Genomic DNA, 16,207 nt, shown 5'->3' with positions numbered 1-16,207 from the left:
CGGTCCTGATGGACCATAAGGGCAGCCGTTGCTGCGCGGTTGGTGGGGTTGCTAGCACGATATCAAGTGCTACAAAGAGCGGGAGGGCCAGTGCGCCCAGCCTCGGAAATAAATGTCATCATCATTTTGAGCGGTGAGAGGACCTGGACCTGGAAGGCCTAGACACTGTATGCCAGTCAGGTTGCATACGTGGTAGTGGGGGATCTGGGGGTCTAGGTCGTTGGTCGGTGGCGTCAGGGAGGATGTGCCAATGCTTGAGGAGACGGAGGCCCTGTTCCATAGATGTGATTTGAGAGGTGGACCCCATGTGGGTCACGCAAAGCTTGGCGGGGTATTTCCACTTATATATGATTTTATTGTTCCTCAGGGCCTTAGTTATGGAATTTAGATTCCTTCTCAGTTGGAGTGTATATTGAGAATAATCAGGCAGGACCTGGAGGGTCGATGCACTTTCTGGGAGGCGATCTTTCCTCCGAAACGAGTCTAATATCTTCTCCTTGGCTTGAAAAAAGTGTATCCTCATGAGGACATCCCGAGGGATGTCTTGCGGCAGGAATGATGGTTTGGGGATTCGGTTTATGCGGTCTATAGTAAGGTCCGCATTGGTGAGCTCAGGCACCACTTTTTGAAACAAATCGCGGACAAAGGTGGGCAGTTGGTTGGGTTGGATTGTTTCAGGGATCCCCCGTATCTTGAGGTTGTTACGCCTCGATCTATCCTCAAGGTCTGCTATCTTCGCTTGCATGCGGTGTATGTCTTCCTGATAGGTTGTGTGAGCGTCCACTAGGGTGTTGTAGGATACTGTGAATTCCTCCATCCTCCCCTCCACATTGTGTACCCTGTCTCCTAGGCCATGCAGTTCTCTTTGGCAATAGGAGATGGAGGCTTGGATATTGGCCTGCATGGACGAATGTAGCATAGACAGCATGTCCTTAAGGGTAGTGTCTGATACTGGTTGTCCGGTAGTGGTTAGGTTTGCAAATGGGTCTGGTAATGGAGAGTAGGCCCAAGGTGTACATGGGGCGTTGGATGCATTGCTCACCTCCATGGATGTAGTTGCCTGCGTCGTCATTGAGTCTCTCCTCGGGCGAGACTTCGCCGGACTCTGCACAGATGGTGTGGAGGGAGAGGAGTCCGCAGACCGTGCCAGCCGCATCGGGAGTGTGTTCTGCATTCGCGCCGCTGTCGGCGGCGTCGTGACGTCATCCGTCCGCGACTCGGGCGGTAGAGGGTGCGGCCGGCCGGACGATGGGATGTCTCCGCCGCCATGTTGGCGGAGACCGGGTGGGATCGGTCCGAAGAACTCGGACAATTTGCGGACCGGTGGGGCTCCTTTGTTTCTCCGGGTCATTCTGGCGGTGTGCACGGGCTGTTCCCCCGCAAGGATTTGCCGTTTCCAGGGTCGTAGAGCGGCTGCGTCCGGCCGTAGATGTAGAGAAGGCTGAGCGCTGGCTGGAGCTCCCGGATCAAGCGGCCATCTTACTCGGCGGTCGCCACGCCCCCCCCTCCATTCATTCTATTTAAATTAGCAGACCGCCGTTCTGTCTCTAAGGGAGACATCCACCGGACCCGCTGATTGGCTCCCCCTCTGGCCAATCGGCGCATTTGCCGACCTCCGACGGCGAGCGTGCGCCCCCCCCCTATCTGTTACATAAATCGACGTACATGTACATTGTTTGGCGTAATAGAGCCGACCTGCCGCAGTAAAACTACGGTGGCTGGTTGGCAAGTGCTTAACGCAGTTTTAAAGGCAGAAGCTTTTTTATCTGAATGCATTCTATGTATTCAGATATAAAGCCTTCTGTGTGTAGCAGCCACTTCAACACCCCCTCTCTATCCAGCGATGTCCACGAGTCTCTCACCCATCTGGGATTCTCTCTCCTGATTGGTTTCTGCTGCTGTCAATCCAAGTCAGTTAGCCAATCAGGAGAGAGAGGGGGAGGGGCCGAATGGCAGCTCAATGTCGGAATGGACACACGGAGCTGCATCTCGGCTCGGGTGCCCCCATAGCAAGCTGCTTGCTGTGGGGTCACTTGACAGGAGGGAGGGGCCCAAAAAGGCAGCTCTGTGCAAAACCACTGCACAGAGGAGGGAAGTATTACATGTTTGTTATTTAAAAAAAAAAAAACAGACTTTACAATCACTTTAAGATTAAGTGGGTTTAGACAAGACTTCCACTTTAAATTTAAAAACCATGAGCTTAGATTTCAATGCTGTTGAAATTATAATCAGATCTAAAAATCGTTTTTATTTAGCACTAGTAAAAATAATGTAAATCACAAATGTAATATGTTTATAACTAAAATACCTCTGAGATATAAAACAAATATTCATATGCTGCCAAATGGTAATTTGATTTTTGTTTTCATTTGATTTTAAAAGTGGCATTTTAATCTCCTTCTCCAGTACCAACACTTCACTTACCATGACCTTGACAAAGGCATTTAGTGTTCCCAGGCTTGGGGCTGAATGTATTTAGAAAAATAATTAGATAAGCCTACAGGATCAACAAAATTCTCTAATGCTTATAGAACAGAAATCACGCCCCTATTCTTAAAGCTTGGATCATATTTCCCTCATATACAAGAATGACATGTCTGTATATTACCTAGTAATTGGTATTGGTCCTGAGAGTTTGGAGAAATATGGAGGCTTCCATTACTCACCTTCTTCTAAAAAATTTTCCTGGCCATGTCTTCAAAACCACAGGCAAGATAAACAAAAATAGCAACTGCTCCAATCAAATTATAACCAGCTTTTTAAAGTGAGGCGCACATCGAAGGGTTTTGCACAAAATAAACACAATATAAAAATACCCAACACACTTACTAACTAGTGCAATAAAAACAGAGCCAAAACAGCCCTGACCCATCAACACATGGACTCCACTAGACAAAGTATCGCACTGCCTGCCGGCTTATCTTCTTCCCATAGTGCACACTGATGACATCTCTTCCCCAGGTAAGCGACGCACATGCACTTGGCTGTCCACATAAAAGAAAAACGTGATTCTTGGACCAGGCCACCTTCTTCCATTGCTCCATGATCCAGTTCTAATGCTCATGTGCCCATTGTAGGCACTTTTGGCTTTGGACACGAGTCCGCTTGGGCTCCCTGACTATTCTGTAGCTACAAAGCCCCATATGCAACAAACTGCAATGCCCTGTGTGATTTTATACCGTCAAAAAGAACAACCCCTGCACATGCTGATACACAGCATATACATGGGGAAATACTTCACCAGCCTATGGCGCTGACTATGTGTCCACTTCCTATTGGATGTATGTCTTTTAGCCGATATGTCCTGGTCACTGCAGCTCCTCTCACACTCCACTGGGGGGGGGCAGATCAAAGGCAATTCCAATCTGTAAAAGAGGGAAGCGCACGCAGACCTCGGGCAATATCGCTTTATTTTGGGACAAATTATACAGTACAGTTAAAATGCACTCACGTGATTTCTTCTTAGTAAACGCATATCGGAATATTCACAGGAGCTCCTCGCTCCTCCCGTCCCTCCAGATGGTGACACTCCGGTCTCCTCACCTGCGGCTCCCACCGCTATGACCCCGCTCTCCCCTACTTCCTGTATTCAGCTCTACCACTGGGTTACTGCGTGTCAGTATCAGTACACCTGCGCACTATACCGCCATCATCCACCGCTACACAGGAAAGCCTCAGCCGGAGCCGAAGCCACAAGCTGTCAGGGGCTGCGGGGTGGAAGGTCCAAGCACGGGTATACTGCCTCTGCTGGTTACCACGGACAACGCATTTTGGAGGCGGAGCCTCCTTCTTCAGGTCCCACCTTGCTTCCTACTGGCACCCCCTCCCTATATACCCGGAAATCCTTCAGCCCTGATTCATTAACTTCATACTCTTAAAGGGCCAGTATCCAATTATCATTGTCTACCTCGGTTGGGAGGGAAGGAGCAAGGGGCTATCCGTTTTACAAATGCAAGCACAGATATTATATTTAAGTAACCCGGTGGTAGAGCCGAATACAGGAAGTAGGGGAGAGCGGGGTCATAGTGGCGGGAGCCGCAGGTGAGGAGACCGGAGTGTCACCATCTGGAGGGACGGGAGGAGCGAGGAGCTCCTGTGAATATTCCGATATGCGTTTACTAAGAAGAAATCACGTGAGTGCATTTTAACTGTACTGTATAATTTGTCCCAAAATAAAGCGATATTGCCCGAGGTCTGCGTGCGCTTCCCTCTATTACAGATTGGAAGTGATTTTATACCGTCCTATCAGAGCCACCATTAACTTTTTCAGTAATTTGAGCTACAGCAGCTCTTCTATTGGATCAGACTACACAGGCCATCTTTCACTCCCCACCTGCATCAATGAGTCTTGGCCACCCATGACCCTGTTGTGGGTTCCCCGGTTTTCCTTCCTTTGACAATTTGTGATAGGTCCTGATCACTGCAGACCAGGAACATCCCACAGGAGCTGCACTTTTGGAGTTGCTCAGGCCCAGTCATCTAGCCATTACAATTTGTACCTTGTCAAAGTCGTTCAAATACCTACTACAGAGTAGACAAAACCTAAATTTAGCCTTTTTATTTTTTTGATAAATAAACAAAAAAGAACCAAAGAAATTCCCGAAAAAAAAATATTGTAACATGGTGAATGTAAAATCTGTTGAATCCTCCAGAAAAATGTATAAGAGGAATGTGGCTGTACAGTTTGTTCAATAATAATTTTTGTGTGAAGTCAGCAAGTCCCTGTGGTATAGAAACTGTCACATACCTGGTGGAAGAGCCTGACATGCTGAGGAAGGCCTCTCTCATACATCTGGCTTGGGGCCTCTGATAGAGTAGACAGGTAGCGCAGGGGCGCAGAGTGGCATGAGCAGGGCTGCTGTTAGAAATCGCGGGGACCCCTACAGACTACCTGGCAGGGCCCCCAAAAAATTATTAAAGATATATTTAGCTAAAATTACAACAAAATCACTATTAGCAGACACAAATATAACATAACTCGCATAATTCCTGCTAAATCTAGAAAAAAAAAAAAAAACAATGTTAAATAAAAATGAAGATGAGATGAGAAAAATATACAGGCTGGGCAGTTGGAGCTCAGTGATCAGAGAGACAGAGGAAGAGAAACAAAGTTACAAATAAACTCCTGAGCAGAGATAACATTAGAGCCAGTGCTGGGAGGGGGGCCCACACAGGGATGGGGATTAGTGAGAGACGACTGTCTCTTTCTCAACAGATAAAAGCTGATCCAGGGAGAGCGATAGATCAGATTCAGATGCTGGAGGAAGATTTCTGTATTTGTTGTCCATCACCAATCCCTCTCCCAGTGTGGGCCCCCCTGTGTGCTCGGGCCCCCTACAAAAGGGCTGGTGGTCCCCCCCTATCAGCGGCTCTGGGAATGAGTGCCTGTTGGTCTTGCTAGCAATGAAGCTAAGAGGATGTCCAAGCCAGGCAGAAGGAAGCTGGTGGTGAACGACAGTGCAGTAGGCGAGCTGGGTCGTGGCCGGTCAGCAGTAGGCAGGACAGGCTTGCATCTGCAAAAAAATCTTGAGTGCCGTGTCTAGTCTGAAAATATAAAATATTTTATATTTTCATTACTAAAAAAAGTTAAATGTAATTTTTGTTCTGAATATAATAAAGAAATAAAACATATATATCTAAAACATACATTTCCCTTTAATATGCTGTTGTAGGCAAGAAAAAGGAAATCACAGATTTTTAAAGGAATTTGATGTATATTTTCTATATGCATCCAATATTCGCTGCTAAATCCTTAACCCCCTTGTAGCAACACAACGTTATCCACAGGCCTGGCTTTCATATAGAGAAGATCCCTGAGGGAGATATGTGATACACACACATGCTCTGGAAGATAGTCCAGAGTGAGGAATAGAGTGGCAAACTGTTGCCTTGGAATTTCATTTTGCTGTGGGAGAAAGTTGCTGGAAGAAGTAGAATAACAGTGTAATATTACCGCGCTGTCTGTAGGTGATTAGAGCTTTTTGAATGGAGGCCAAACCATTTCCCCCACCTGGTGCGGACAATGATGAAGTGCTGACTGCAAATCTGCAAATCACTCAGCAAGGATTTTCATGTAGAACCTGGAAGGTTGTGTAGTTTAAGTGCCGTCTGGCAACTGCACACAGCAAACATGGAACCGACTTCAAATGACACTGACTGTCAATCTAAAGTGTAGACAGAAATAGGTGAACTTTTGCTCCTCAACATCAGAAGATTAAGGAAAACGCAGCTATATAAAAACACTTCTTTAGCTTGTGATGACATACCTGCTTAATTTTCCTAATATAACCTCTAAACTTTGTTTCGGAATCTGATAAGGCCAAACACCAATAATAATTTGTCTGTGCCCACACTGCATTAAGATCATTAGGAATTTGTGGGAGCCACAATGTGTTTGGTCCATCTTTGCACCATCATGATTAAAAGTGGGGTTCAGTAACTTTACAGATCTACGTGAATTGTTTCTAGACATGTCACAACCAGAGATGTATAGTAACTAAGTAGAACTACTTCACTACTGTACTTAAGTAACGAAAGGCGGTATCTGTACTTTCCTAGAGTAGAATTTTTTTCTCCTACTTCCACTTTTACTTCACTACATTTTTTCAATGATTTCAATACTTCTACTCCGATATTTTTTTTTTTTGTGCTGCATAGTTACTCGTTACAATTATAAAAATTACCACTGCCAGAACAGTAGATGGCAGGTTTCATGAAGCTCAAAACATGTGTATTATGAGCGCATACGAAAATAAAAGCTACTGTATGTATAAATAAAAGCTGCATTTGAAATAATAAAAAACAATATGATGTTCAAACTTTTGACTTCTTTCTTTAATAACTACATAACACAGTACTTGTACTTTTACTTTCAGTACTTGAGTAGCAATTTTTTTTTCAAAACTACTGGTACTTTTACTTTCAGTACTTGAGTAGCAAAATTAAAAAAAAAAAACTACTTGCAATACTTAAGTACAAAAATTGTTGAATACTTTAGTACTTCTACTCAAGTCACTTTTTGATCGAGCACTTCCACTTCTACTCAAGTCACTTTTTGATCGAGCACTTCCACTTCTACTCAAGTCACTTTTTAATCGAGCACTTGTACTTTTACTCAAGTATGGGTTTCGAGTACTTTATACAACTCTGGTCACAACATACAGCAACAGTATAATTTTATGAGAACGCTATACCTTTTATCATTAGAAAGTCCATGAGCTTCACTCAGGAGACTTTGCCTAGGTTGGAATGATATCATTAGGCTGCTGCCGGCAGTAGAATGTATTTTTTTAAGGCAAATTTTTTATGAGATTTTAATTAATTTTTAATATTCAAAGCAAGCTCCATGACTATATGCTTTATTTTGGTGAGAAATCACTTTGAAAAACACCCACTAGCATTTCTGGTTGTTGCCATTTTGAGTAAGAGCAAATGATTCATGTAGCATTTACTTCCTGCCCTTAGCTCAAGTATGCATGCAGGGGGATGTGCTTAGCTGAGAAAACTCCTCCTCCTCCTCTCCCCTCTTGAAGACTTCTGGGATGAATGACATAATTTGACTTGGCAGGAGACCAAGATGTAACTGAAGAAATGTAAAAAAAAAAAAATGTTTAAAACAAGTAAATATGATATACTTTCCTATCTATATACTAATGCTAGCATGAGGATTAAAAAGAATCAATGTTGATTGGGGGAGTGAAGTTGCACTTTAACTTATAAATCTTCCACTCAGTGTTTCTAATTTCTTATTCTAATAATATATTTAGTGAAATACAGTAAAATCAAGAAAAAATGTAGCGCTATCCCCGCAAGGGCCGCTGGCGTGACCTGGTTCTTTCCCAAGCAGTACAGAGGATACCATTGAAGAGCCCAAGCAACAGTCCATTCACTCTGGCTCCAGTATACAGTCTAAGGCAGGATTATAAAACTCAATTTTATTGGGGGCCACATCAACAGTATGGTTGCCCTCAAAGGGCCGGATGTATCTGGGGTGCACTACAAACAGAGTGCAGGGTTCAGGAGTGTGCTACATACAGAGTGCAGAGTTCAGGGTGTGCCATGTACAGAATGCAGGATTTAGGGTGTGCTATGTACAGATTTCAGAGGTGTGCTTTGTACAGAGTTAAGAGGTGTGCTGTGTGAAGAGTGTAGGGTGTAGGGTTCAGGGGTGTGCTTTGTACAGATTTCAGAGGTGTGCTTTGTACAGAGTTAAGAGGTGTGCTGAGTGTAGGGTGTGCAACTCAACCCCCCCCACCCAGCCCCCCAACGCTTCTTTGCATCTCTCTCTCCTATCTGGCCCAGCTCTAGTACGACCATGAGTAGGCGGCGCACCTTGCAGGGAGATCGTTCTCTCCCTCTCTCTTTCTGGAGATCTGCCTCCACCATGAGCCCATGCAGGAATCTGGCTTCTGTTTTTACAAGTGACAGAGGGGAGCGGGAACAGAGGGTGAGAGCCGAACATTGCGGAATGGAGTTTCGCCATGTGGCAGCTGATAAACTGGATGCGAGGGCCACGTGACAAGGCCCGGCTTTGTGTTTGACATATTTGGTCTAGGGGTTGTCTTTTTAGAATTTATAGTTTGAAGAACTTGTAACAGAAGAGATATTGACACATGGGGTACTCCAAAAAATGATTAGCAAACAACAGTTAGAGGACAGTATTCTCCCAAAGTAAATGTGAATGTTGAACAGTCTATTCCCCCACAGCTGAGGAACATGGGTGAAAACACAATGGCATCTGTGTTTCAATGTATACTTTTCTGGTACCCAATGCTATATTCAGGACACTACAGTTACAGGTATCACTTTCAGGGTCTCCACTCACAAGTCCCCAGGACTGCTGTCTTCTTCCAGTTTCCTTTGGACACCAGTGATGGAGACAATCCTTCTCCAGATCAGATCGCTTGAAGAAAGCTTGTGGCCAGGTCTGGGGTGCTTCTAGGTCCCAGCACTAGGGATGATTGAACGGTTCGGGTCGACCATCGGTTTGACCGGAACATTGACTGTTCGAAATTCGGCCGAATTCCAAACTTTTTGCGGAAAAAGTTCGGAATTCGGCAACCAGAACCGACCAAAATGCAATGGGACAGGAACTGGGCTTTAAAAGCCCGTGATTGGACCAGAAACATCAGTAAAAGCCAATTGAGGGGGCAGGAGGATGCTAGGAATGTGATTGGAGTGACTAGGGGGTCCAGAGGCCAATCAGTAGTGAATACGCCCCCCAGTATATAACATAGCCCCGCCAAATCTCTAGCACTGTAATACAGGGGCTGTTGAAGAGAGTGGAAGCAGTTCTGTTACTCCTGCTGCAAAAGTGTCATTTAGCAATTATTAGTGTGAGGAAAGGGATATCTAGTGTAGTTAGGGTACTATATACCACTATAGTTAGATTCAATGATCTAGTTTCTGTAGGGAAAGTTTTAAGTGTCAGGGTGACCGTAGTGTAGTGTAGTGTAGGGTGAACTCACTCTGAGTGCTATGCCAGGGTGACCGAATTTTTAGTAGAGCAGGGATGGGGCTCCGCTCCTGTCACACCTGGGCGTTTTTGTTTCAGGTGTTTATTGGGCTTTTTTGTGGACGTCTTTGGAGGCAGGCATGACATCTGAACTTCTGTGTAGGGGTATATATACACATACACACATATAGGTGTGAAAGTAGCGGAACCCCATCCATGCGCTAATGAAATTATTTGCAGGGATGTGGCTCCGCTCCTATCACACCTATATGTGTGTATATATACATATATGTGTGTGTGTATATATACCCCTATACAGAAGTTCAGATGTTATGCCTGCCTTCAAAGACGCCCAAAAAATGCCCAATAAAAGCCTGCAACAACACACCTGGGCGTTTTTGTTGCAGGCGTTTATTGGGCATTTTTTGGGCGTCTTTGGAGGCAGGCATAACATCTGAACTTCTGTGTAGGGGTATATATACACACACACATATATGTATATATACACATACCCACATATAGGTGTGATAGGAGCGGAGCCACATCCCTGCGCTAATAAAAATTCTAAGAAAAATTATCTTTTTTTCTGGTTCTGGACATGCTACAGAGCTTAAACTTCACAGGTACACTTTTTAGACCCCCCAGACACTAAATCCAAAGAAATCTCATTTTTTTTTTCAATAATTTTTTTCAATAATTGTCTCTCTATCAAAAACGACAATTTTTAAGAACTTTTTTGTGTGTGATTAATAGTCCCTGGGGCATGACCCAGAACCCTATGCACTTTTTAGGGGCATTTATTGGGTTTTAGGGCTTCAAAATTGTGTTTTTTGATTACCGAAGTTCGGGTCCCATTGATTTCAATGGGGTTCTGAAATCCGGGAAGTTCGGGTGTTCTGGTCGAACCGAACTTTTCAAAAGTTCGATCATCCCTACCTAGCACTGTAACTCCTGAAACCCTGCAGAGCAGCAACCCAGTCCTTTAGCTGCCTCAGGGGCAACAGCTCCCAGAGGTTGCGAAATATCCTTCCTGGGGAAATACAATTTCTCCAGGGCTTTAGACGGTTTATCAGCTGCTGGGCCACAATCTTCCAAAGGATTGACTAGGCTCTGATCAATATTTAAACTAGTATTTTTAATTCTCCTTCCCTAAGCTCTAGATTCTATCAGGGAAGCAATCAAACTCCCAGCGTGTAAAATCCTGAACAGATCAAACCTAACAATCTCTGCTCCCTTGATTACAGAAGGAGCCCAAACACGAAATATATCTAGCAACCTAACTAGGGGGGTGCTACAGAAAATATTACTGCTGTTGAAAATCCTGTCTGATTTTGCAGTTGATCAATTTAAAAGCCAACTTCATGTTAGGTAGCTCCCCCACTAGAAGATAAGAGACAACCAGAAGACAAAGTTTTGCTTTTTTTTTTTTTTTTTTTTTTCGTTTTAAGGGCTATTCATTTTTATTTTTTATTATTTGGCTGAAGTTTTGCTTTAAGTGATGACAATGATGCTTTAAGTCATGGGTGTCCAACCTTTTGGCTTCTCTGGGCCACATTGAGTGTAGAGAAATTTTCTCGGGCCGCATATAAAATATATACTGTAGTTAAGGTATATAAGTAATAAAATGCCACTGCGCCCTCCCGTGCTGCCGCTCCCCCCCCCCCAGCACTAATTTAACACAACTAGTGGATGATCCCCTCCGAGGCAGCCTCTGTGGCCGTGCCCCCGACTCGACTTCCTTCCTCCCCAGCAAAAAAAAAAATTGTCAGGGAGCAGTGGGCCGCATTGCCTGCGGCTCCGGGCCGCATGCGGCCCCCGGGCCGCTGGTTGGACATGCCTGCTTTAAGTGATGGACACAAACAGGTAGGTCTTTTTTTCCTATTTTAATTTGGAATGTGGAGAGATCTGATGGACATTAGGAAACCTTGGCGGGTTTAAATGCCCAGTCAGGTATGTCCCTATAACCTGATTGGCTATTTAAGAGTATTGGCTTGCTAGGCAATGCAACAATTGCTTACTTAGTGGATCAGCCTGTCTGCGTACACACATAGCTGTGGAATGCATTTCTTCATGGGTATGAAGTTCAGGGGAATGTATTGTACATCCATGCAGAAATCATCGTTATAACCAGTTGGGTGTTACTGCTAGTGCTCAGGATTGACTGATATCCAGTGTCCTCCACCCTCATCTGAAATGCTCATCAGCACATTGAAGAAGTATTTTTGCTCATGAAGTAAAACACCAAGCTATGAATCTAGGGTAAAGGATAAGTGCTCGTTTAGAACAAAGGTCAAAAGCCAATCTCCTAACCTATTCCTCAAGTTTTAACGCACAAGTATAGACCTCAGATGCTGACAAAGCAAACCTTTTACTGCCCAGTCTTCCACAGCTGTTACTATGGAGTCTCTGAAGCCAAGTCTGTCAAGCTTCCCATTCATCCAGAACATGGTATATTTAGAAATAGTCTCATTCAACTACGGTACACTTATTCTCTAGCGTTTAAGATGTTTTGTAGACTATCCAAGCCGCTTCTTCAGGTCTGGTGATTTTCAGGAAAATACCCTCACATTTATATCCAAACACACATCATAGACACCTTAACCAATCACCATGGAAAAGCTAATGTTATGGTCCAAAAACAGGATGGTAAGGGTGGAAGCTGTAGAACCACCTTGTTCTAGTTACATGAACCCATCCTTGGTGACAAGAAGCCTTCAGAGGGGGTTAATCCTTTGATTTATGTGGCTGAAGGTATGAACTGTTGTCAAAACATGGGGATTTAACCAATTCTTCCACAATGTTTTGACAAAAATGTATACTTTCAACCGTGTAAATTGAAGAATTAACACATATGAAGCCTTTCTGACACCAAAGATGGGATTATGTAACTGGAACTGCAAAGTTCCACAACTTTACCTGTGTTTATGCACAATAACATCTGCTTTTCCAAGGTGATTGAATCCGGGTGTCTGTGCTACCTGTGTGTGGATATCAATTCTGGGTTATCCTTCTGACACTCACTAGAACCAAAGAAGTGGCTTTGATAAGCTACAAGATGTCTTCAACATTATTGAAGTTCAGTTGAATATGACTAATACTACATGAACCTCTGAAGCCATGTTCATGCACACAGCCAAGGCATAAAGAATTGAGTGCATGTATACAGGGTATGTATAGTGGTTTTTCAGATATTTTATTCTTTTTTCTATTTTCTTACTTTTTTTATTATGAACAGCACAAAAAAAATAAAAATATACTGTATGTATATATATATATATATATATTTATATATATATATATATATATATATATATATATATATATATATATATATAGATATAGATATAGATATAGATATAGATATATATATAGATATTTTTAAGGGCCCTTTCACACAGTTTTTCAGGTGGACCTGATCAGAAGGTCCATACATTCCTATAGATCAGCGGGTGTAAACTGACTTGTGTCATCCCCACTGTCATCCCCACTGTCAAACATGTTGGTGGCAGCATCATGGTTTGGGCCTGATTTTCTTCTTCAGCAGGGACAGGGAAGATGGTTAAAATTGATGGGAAGATGGATGGAGCCAAATACAGGACCATTCTGGAAGAAAACCTGATGGAGTCTGCAAAAGACCTGAGACTGGGATGGAGATTTGTCTTCCAACAAGACAATGATCCAAAACATAAAGCAAAATCTACAATGGAAGGGTTCACAAATAAACATATTCAGGTGTTAGAATGGCCAAGTCAAAGTCCAGACCTGAATCCAATCGAGAATCTGTGGAAAGAACTGAAAACTGCTGTTCACAAACGCTCTCCATCCAACCTCACTGAGCTCGAGCTGTTTTGCAAGGAGGAATGGGCAAAAATTTCAGTCTCTCGATGTGCAAAACTGATAGAGACATACAGCAAGCGACTTACAACTGTAATTGCAGCAAAAGGTGGCGCTACAAAGTATTAACTTAAGGGGGCTGAATAATTTTGCACGCTCAATTGTTCAGTTTTTTATTTGTTAAAAAAGTTTGAAATTTCCAATACATTTCGTTCCACTTCATGATTGTGTATCACTTGTTGATTCTTCACAAAAAATAACAGTTTTATATCTATGTTTGAAGCCTGAAATGTGGCAAAAGGTCGAAAAGTTCAAGGGGGCCGAATACTTTCGCAAGGCACTGTATCTCTGCTGTGTCTTCATAGCTAACCCCTAGTCCACTGGAAAAGCTTGTCCATCACTAAATGTCTAATTGTATAATATATACTTTGAACTTATTCTCCAAATATTTCAATCTTATTGTACACTCTCATTTGGATCCAACAACAGCTACAATATTTAGTGAAAAAGCCTGCCTGACTGGATGCAAATTTAATAGATTTTTTATGCAGCCTTTCACATTACATAGTTTTGAAAGATATGAATGTGATTGTATATAGAGATAGTACAATGGCATTGTAATGTTTATGGCCAGTTTAAGGCTTATGCACAAATTTAAAAGACAACAGAGTGCCAGAACATATATACAGTAATTGCAGAACTGCAGCAAAAAAAATCACTTAGAGTTTATATTTCTACTTCAAATTTTGATGGCAAGCGCAGAGGGTGGAATTGGACTTTTTTTGAAAAAGGACACCTGCTCTTTACATTTACGGACCTCAGGGGAAAAAAAAATAAAAATTCTGAGTTAGATATGTTGAAACAATGAAAAAAAAAAAAAAAAACTAGAGACAAAGTTAGTGGCTTATGGTAATCAGATTCCCTGCTTCATATAAGAGGTGTAATCTAATTGGCAGAGAGTGCGCAGTGTCTCTTTTTCTTTGATCCAGTCTTTATAAAACACCCACAGTTTTATGATGGTGTGCCTTTCATGTATGTTTTTCCTGCTGGTGTAGAGCAGATGGTAGAAGACTTTTATATTTTAGTTGAAGCAAAGATAATTCAAGAAACTTTAGAAAAATAATCTATTCTTCTGAAAGGCCTCCAAGATAAATGATATATTAAACTTTCCAAAAAGTTTGATCCTTCTTTTCAGAGAGAAGGTTTACTGCCCCTATTGATACCGCTGTGTCTGAGAACACTAACTCCTGTAAAGCAAAACACCATTGTTTCACTTTAGGTTTTTACAGGACTGTAAAACAAGAGGCAGTCAGCAAATTCCATGATTCTTAAATCACCTCTTCCTATATAAATTCTATTTTTATATTTCTGTCTATTATTACCAATAGATAGAGATATTTCAAGTGACCCCTAGAGGGCGCTGTAGCACTTTTGTAGAGTGCAGATGTAACATTATGCAACTTTCAGCATGTGAAATATAAGCATGCAAGCTAAGCTGGTGCCAGCAGATCTTGCCAGTTGGCCAGTGGTGATTCTAGACTTCTTGCTTGATTAAAATAATTCCTTCTAAAAAAAAATGACATCTTTTTACTCCCTGCTGCAAAAACATGCAACACCTACATTTGTGATTAAGAGATTCTATACAGAATAGTAAAAATATTTTGAATGTAAAATATTAATTTCTTTAAGATTTTTAATGCAGAAGATACGTCCTAAGGGTCGGTTCACGCCATGCCCGCACATGAATCGCACAGCAATGTAACGTGCTGTGCGTTCCTGTGCGATTCACACCGCATGCAAAAGACATTCCAATTGCAATCTGCAGCAGGTGCCAATACAAACGTAATAACACCCCGAATGCAGGTCTTAAACACAATGTGAATGACTTTTGTACAATGCGATCTGGTTGCAGTGCTTTTGGTGGGGTGCGATTTTAGCCATTAAAAATTAATGGCCTGAAACCGCACCACACAGAACCACATGTGAATCACACAGGAACGCACAGCGCGTTCCAGTGCGATTCATATGCAGGCATAGTGTGAAGCTTTAAAAAGAGAGAGAGATTTGTCCATTTTGCAGCCAGTGGCGTCCTCAGCGCATGCGCAATGAAGGATCGCCATATTTATGCTCCTTCTGTACTGCGGCAGTGGCTCCCACATGCATGTGCGGGAGTGACGTCATTTTAGTTTGGCTTTTCAAGAAGCCAGAGCTTACCAACCCGGAAGAAAGCCCGGGTGAACATGGGCGTCCGCAAAGGGGGGGCAAGTGCCCCCCGGAATCTCAACTTCCACTTTAAAAAGACCTGTCTGGTCTGTTTAATAATCCTGTGTGCCCGTGCCCCTGTGTCGGTGTATGTGCTTTTTAAATAAAAGTAGTTCCTTACCAGTTTTCAGAGCGCCGGTCGCCGTTTACGTGATCCGCTGACTCTCTGCTCTACCCATCTGACAGCTGCCTGCAGTGGGTGGGGCCGAGGATTCCTCACTGACGTCAGTCGGGAGGGGAGGAGGAGAGGCTGAGAGGAAGAGAGAGGCGGAGGGTCACGTGAGTGGCGATTGGCGCTCTGAAAACTTGTAAAGAACAGCTTATTTTTATAAAACAGACACAGGGGTACACAGGATTATTACACAGACTGTAGAAAAGATATGAAACTTTAAATGAAACTACAGCAGAAGGAGGGGAGGTGGCGGGCACTGACCCAAGAGCAGACAGGGAGGGAGGGAGGGGGGAGAGAGGACAGAGTAAGACAGGAGGGCTGCTGATAATGGAGACACGTAGACTGACCACGGTGTCAGTGCTCAGCCGCCATGGTATACTGTGGTCAGTTTACAGAGGGGAGGACATAGCCAGGCAGGATAAGCCAGGTATTTTAGGTGATAGAAGGGGCCAAATTACACAGCACATGCACTGTGATGTATAACA

The sequence above is a fragment of the Pelophylax lessonae genome (genome assembly GCF_965119305.1).
Source record: "Pelophylax lessonae genome assembly, chromosome: 1".
Lineage (NCBI taxonomy): Eukaryota > Metazoa > Chordata > Amphibia > Anura > Ranidae > Pelophylax > Pelophylax lessonae.
Note: the sequence above shows the minus strand (reverse complement) of the source record.